This window comes from Bos indicus x Bos taurus, chromosome 1 (assembly GCF_003369695.1).
Source record: "Bos indicus x Bos taurus breed Angus x Brahman F1 hybrid chromosome 1, Bos_hybrid_MaternalHap_v2.0, whole genome shotgun sequence".
In the NCBI taxonomy this organism is placed as follows: Eukaryota; Metazoa; Chordata; class Mammalia; order Artiodactyla; family Bovidae; genus Bos; species Bos indicus x Bos taurus.
This window is the reverse complement of record NC_040076.1, coordinates 70,272,374-70,278,722: the sequence shown is the minus strand read 5'-3', so window position 1 is coordinate 70,278,722 and position 6,349 is coordinate 70,272,374. Positions and strand designations below refer to the sequence as shown.

The 6,349-nt window shown below is 48.1% G+C and overlaps 1 protein-coding gene across 1 annotated transcript in view; it reads left to right on the top strand.

Moving 5' to 3' along the window:
- The first annotated feature begins 2,697 nt into the window (after positions 1-2,697).
- MUC4 (mucin 4, cell surface associated) overlaps positions 2,698-6,349 on the top strand; it is a 50,796-nt gene continuing 47,144 nt past the window's right edge. Inside the window, exon 1 of the transcript XR_003510337.1 lies at positions 2,698-2,889. The gene's annotated coding sequence lies outside the window, so the exon portion shown is untranslated. The remainder of the gene's footprint in view (positions 2,890-6,349) is intronic.

Here is a 6,349-nt window from a genome sequence, read left to right as displayed (position 1 = left end):
GCACGTTTCCATGTTTGGGCTTATTTTATTCTCACAACCTTTTGCGTGCCAAGTTGCTTCAGTCATGTCCGACTCTTTGCAACCCTATGGACTGTAGCCCACCAGATTCTTTTGTCCATGGGATTCTCCAGACAAGAATACTGGAGTAAGTTGCTATGCCATCCTCCAGGGGATCTTCCTGACCCAAGGACTGAATTCACGTCTCTTATGTCTCCAACACTGGCAGTTTGGCAGGCAGATTCTTTACCACTAGTGCCACCTGGGAAGCCCCCACAACCTTTTGCATAGGTGTTATTTGACAAAGACTTTTGCTTGACTGAACTGTATTCAGCCTCCTAAACCTCCTTCTAGAGCCATCTGTGCACTTTTCTATAAAATTTAGATTTAGCGAGAGCCCTGCCCAGTCAGTTTAGCAAAAAAAAAGGCCCATCTTCAATATCTGGTACTCTCAATGTCTGATCAGCTTCCTTATCCTCCACCATCCCCTCAGGTGATATTTAATTACCCTGGTCTGTCTTTCGCCAAAAATTCTGTTAAGTTGTTTTAGCCAGAATCCACTCACCCTCTGTTTTTTCTTAGTAATTTTCTATCCACTGACCCCCCTCCCTGCTTCTTGGCTGTAGCTTTCCACTTGTCTATGATCATTTGGAGTTAAGCCCAGGTCTATACTGAGGTCCCTTTTCTCATATTGCAAGAGTTCTGAATAAAATCTATTTTTTAATGCTTTAACTATAGTTCAGTTCTACTTTTTTTTTTTTTTTTTTTTGACGTAATATCCCTATTTCACAGATGAAGAAAATAAGCCTCAAAGAGGACATAATTTGCCTTGGGTGGCAGAGCTGGGATTCAGGTTCAGGTGTCCTGAGCCCAGTAGAAGTCTTGACCACCACAGTGGCTTCTGGAGAACTCTCTGCACCTCTAGTGCTCCCTGCACTGAGAAGTGGGAGGTTGGCTGCGTTAGGTTGACAACATATCCAGCTCTTACTTTGGTCTAACTTGAATGCTTTTTTCTCCTCTGTAAGTTGGAAACTGTAGTCCAGAAAAATGTCATCAAACAAAACATGTTATGAGTAAATAGAAAGAACTCCTGAGCAAGAACTGACACAGCAAAATGATCAAGAAGGCCAAGTCAACTTTGGTGTCTGTGTAAATTTGTTTCAGTGATATCTTCCTCATATCCAGTCCCACCATTCTATGCTTAAAATTCCTCCTTACCTTTGTGAATTTCCTTCTCCTGGTAAAGAAAGGGATCAACTGGTCCATACGGAGGTGGGGGGACTGTTGGGGGGACCATGCTACTTCTCTGTAGTATTGACATTATACCTGGATGGTCCAGGCTTTTGACTTTGGCTGTAACTGGAATTTCAGCTTCAGAAAGCAAGTAGCCAGCAAGGTGGTGGAGCCTTCCTGGTCCTCTGAGATGGCACCACAGTGTAGCCCTCCACTCCTCTCTGGATGACTCCAAGTTCTGCCTGGGAATGTGGACATGCCGATTCCTCATCCTGGGCTGTGCAGTGGAAGTCTGAGCTTCCTGCTCAGGGACCAATCACTCCATAGATTCCACGCTCAGGGAATCAAATCTGGAGGAACCAGAAGCAAAGGTTCTAGTTGTGGCAAAGAGCAGGGGAAGATCACCATTGCTGTCCTTTGCAGAACCAACTAGCTACCTTCTCTCACCTTCAGATTCTGCCTGGCACACCCAGCTGAGGCTTTCTCTTCCTTCTTAGTTATGCCTGCGAGTCCCAAGAAGTCAAAATAGGTGACTGGAGTGCCAAGGTCTCCAGAAGCAGCCCCTGCTTCCTCGGGGTCAAAATTCCTTCTCCCTAGGTTCTACTCTCAACCCCACTACCCGCCTCAGATTCCTCAAGCTTGCTTCCCCAGGCTGCCTCAGACTTTAAAGACCCTGACTCTGTTACACCCTCTAGTAGAAAGAGGAAATCCACCAAATGGTGAGGGTGGACCCTTTTCCTGACATGAAGCAAATATTAAGATTTTTTTTTTAATGTGGGCCACTTTAAAGTCTTTATTGAATTTGCTGCAATATTGCCTCTGTTTTATGTTTTGGTTTTTTGGCCACGAGGCATGTGGGATCTTAGCTCCCACATCTTCTGCATTGGAACGTGAAGTCTCAACCACAGGATTGCCAGGGATGGCCTGACTGAGCAGATATTCTGAGCCCAAAGCTCCACCCCACAAGTTGCATATGGGGTACCTCTAATTCCTGCCTCTCACCCCACATCTTTCCTCCCACTTTCTATGTTTCTTAGGATCTTCTCAAATTTCATTTCTTTTCCTAGGCGTACAGCCCCAAACTCAATGCCTCTTGGCTCCTCTCTTCCCTGTTCTGACCTGTTCTGTCTTCTGAAATGACTTAGCTGCTCCCGCTGTGGCAGTCCAAAGTGCTGGCAAGACATGAGCAGCCCAGGCAGAACACCAGGCAGGAGGGTGGGCTCCTCTGTGGGCTCCTCATTTTCAGGATGTCCAGGTTTCTATTCCCCTACATGCCCCTCCCGCCCCTCCCCCTACCTGGCTCAGGCTGCCTAGGAATGCAGAAATGGGTGTATTGGTGTTTTTATTCTTCCCTGGTTGGGGAAGGGGGTGGGGACTGAGGAAAGAAAAGACAAGGCAAGGATGATTGGCATGGGGGCCACACCTTCTTTTGTCCTCTTCTGGTACTGTGGCCCCTCAGTGAAACACACCTATTTAACGCCAGCAGCCAGTGGGGACAGATTCACCTCTGCTCCTCACACCATCGCTTCTGTGCCAAGGACCTTCCTGGGGGACCGTGAGGGACTCTTTCCAGAGCCATGAGGGGTACCCACTGGAGGAGGCTCCCCTGCATGTTCCTGAGCTGCTTGTGTTCCTACATCCTTGGGCCAGTGGTCCTGGGTAAGTGATGTACTTGGGGCAGCATTTGGGGCTGGGGGTGGCTGACTTCACTGAGCCTCCGAGGAGCTGCGATCTTTCATGGGGGGACAAAGAGAGAGGCAGAGAGAAGTGAGTGGGCAGAGATGGCACAAGATGAGGGAGAGAGAAAGAGAACGCTAGACAGAGGGGAAGGAGGAAAGAGTCAGAGAGAAGCAGGGAGACGTTGGGAGGAACAGCCTGGCTTGGGGAAAACCCACAGGGAGAACCAGGAAAGCAGAACTGTGGAAAGAGAGAGAAAGTTAAGGAGAGTGAATGACACAGAAAAACAGGAAAGTTCCATGACCAAGCTGGAAGAAAAACTTATAGAAAGATGAAAGGTCAGAGGGAAAGACAAGGGAGAAACAAACAAATGAATCAAAACAAGGTACATACGGAGGGAAGAGGAGGAGACAAGGAAGGAAGTGTTAGTCGCTCAGTTGTGACTGACTCTTTGGGACCCCATGGACTGCAGCCCACCAGGCTCCTCTATCCATGAAATTTTCCAGGCAAGGATACTGGAGTGAGTTGCCATTTCCTTCTCCAGGGGATCTTCCCAATCCAGGAATTGAACTGGGGTCTCCTGCATTGCACGCAGATTCTTTACAATTGAGCCACAGGGGAAGTGGTCAATAGCCCATAGCAAAGATGTAATCACAGCTCCCTTGCCTCCTCAGGAGGCCTGAAAAAGACTTCACCTCACCCGAGGACTCATTCCTCATTAGGTGGGTCAGAGGAACACACTGTCTTAGAGATAATGAGAGGTGCAATGTGAGGGATGTGGAAGATTCCATCTTCCTTGCCACATTTAAGGGCTTGGCTAAGAACAAATGGAACCCCCACAATCTCTACCACCCTCCCAACCACCCCTCATCCTCACTGCTCATCACAGTGAGGAAATGGAGGCCAGCAGGAGCCTGCAGAGTCTGCAGCTACCAACCATTCAGGGTGTGTTCCTGGGGGATAGACTGAGGGGTGTCTGTAGAAGTCATGGCCATGGGCAATGGGGAGAAGATGGATTGGATTTAGGGACCTTGGGTGTGGTCTTGGCTTTGCCAATGAGTGATCTGGTCCTGTGACCAGTTCCCATTGTATGTCTTTCCAGGCCTCACTTCCCCATGCAAAAAGCAGGGTGATGGATGGCATGACCTCTGGATTGCTAAGTCCTTAAGTTTTAGCATTCTGTGATTTAAAATCAACACACAAAGATGTTTAGTACCAGCTCTGCCCTCGGCCTTGCATTAGGGTCATCAAGCTCAAGAGGAGCCAGGAAGTGTGTGGAGAGGAGCCTGAAAGGGCAAGAAGTGGGGTGGGAGTGGGCGAGAGAAGACGGGTGGGGAGTGATGGCATGTGAGTGAGGGGCGGACCTTGAAGGTGGAAGGTTGTCCTGAAGCCGCACACAGGTGCCCTGGATCTGAGTCCTGTGCATTGGGAAAGGGCACAGGATGGAACAGGGCCAGGAAAAGAGGGGGAGTGGGCTGGGAGTTGGCCTCCCAGGCATGTGGTGGCGTATCCAGAGGACCTTGGAGGGAAAAGTAGTCTCCATGGGTTGGGCAGTGAGCCCCCCACATCTGCTGGGGTGGGGGCTTCTGGAGAAGTGGGAACTGGTCAGTCCCATTTTCTTGGCTCCCTGAGGGGGTGCCTACAGGTGACCTGCCTATGTCCGAGCCTAGGGTCTGCTTCCATACGGTGCCAGCACCCTCGTCCAGGCCAGAGTCTTCTCTGGAGCAGGTGTCTGAGCCTCTACCCCAGGTTGGAAGGAGAAACGCTGGGATTTCCACTGAAACTGTTACAGTGTAAGGGCTTCTGTAGGAAAAAGCCCTGGCTCTTGAAGGGGAAAGGAGAAGAGAAAGGTGGACACAGGCGGGCTGGATAGGGAGCCAGCAGAGACTTGGTGTCTACTGGTGGCTTCTGGTAGGAATGGCTCAGAAGGAAGCCTGGAAACCCTAATTCCACCCCCTCTGGCAAGAAAACTAAGTCAAAATAAGCCTCAGTCTCCCATACTCTCAGTGGTCTAGTAACCGAAGGGCCACCGCCCTCCACAGCCATTGGGAGGTGATGAGGTCCTGTAGCAAGTGCAGGACAAGAGAGATCCACAGTCACCAAGGGCCCCAGGGAAGGGCTCTCCTGTCCCCTTCTCTCTAAGAACCACTAATCTATCTAGGAGAGACCCACCCAACTTGCCACCAGGGGAATTTGAACCCTCCACTGGGGTCTGCCCCACCTTGGGAAACCCTCCCTGTGCTCGGGCACATTCAAAAGGAGAAAGTCCCTGAACAAGAGGTCCTGATAGGAAAATTCATCAAATTCAGGTCAATAGCTCAGCAAAACGTAGAGCAAAAAGCAGGAAGTTCAAACCGAAAGACCCCATGTCAAGTTTGCCACTTACCAGCCCAGGGGATAGGAGGATAGAATATTTAGCTCACAGACGTCATTGGCAAAGTTAGTGAAATGAAAAGGCGCTATTACTCAGGGTAGTGGTGAAGATAAAATAAGGTTGTATCTAGTACAAAGCAGGGGCTTCCCAGGTGGTGCTAGTGGTAAAGAACCCACCTCCCAGTGCAGGAGACATAAGACACAGGTGCGATCCCTGGGTCTGGAAGATCCCCTGAAGGAGGGCATGGCAACCCACTCCAGTATTCTTACCTGCAGAATCCCATGGACAGAGAATCCTGGCGGGCTACAGTCCATAGAGTTGTAAAGAGCTAGATATGACTGAAGTAACTTAGCACACACAGACACAGTACACAGCAGAAGAGAGAGAGGGACCACTGCATTTTTATTGTATTTTAAAATGTATTAAATTATAGTTGGTTTACAATACTGTGTTAGTTTCAAGTGTACAGCTTCAGATTCCTTTCCATTATAGGTTATTATAAGATATTGAATGTAGTTCTATGTGCTTTACGGTAGGTCCTTGTTTATCTATTTTGTATACAGTGGTCCGTATTTATTAATCCCATACTCCTAATTTATCGTTGCCCCTCTTTTCCCTTTTGGTAACTGTAAGTTTGTTTTCTATGTCTGTGCAGCTATTTTTGTCTTGTATACAGGTTCATTTGTATTATTATTTAGATTCCACATGTAAGTGATATCATGTGATATTTGTCTCTGTCTGATTTATTTCATTTAGTGTGATAATCTCTAGGTCCATTCATGTTGCTGCAAATAGCATTATTCGGGACCACTGTATTTTAGAGCTGGGAGACTAGGGCAGAAGGGGGATAGAGGCAGAATGGAAAGGACATTTCCGTTGGCGTGGAGACATTCCCATTCATCTAAAAGACCTTTGATCTCTTTAAAAAACACCTCCCATTTTCCTGTAGCTTTGCAAGTGTCCACTTGGTTTATTCAGAATGTGGCTTCTTACATGTAAAAAAAAGGAAATAGACCATTTTTTAACACCACACACAAAAATAAGCTCAAAAAAGATTAAAGACCTAAA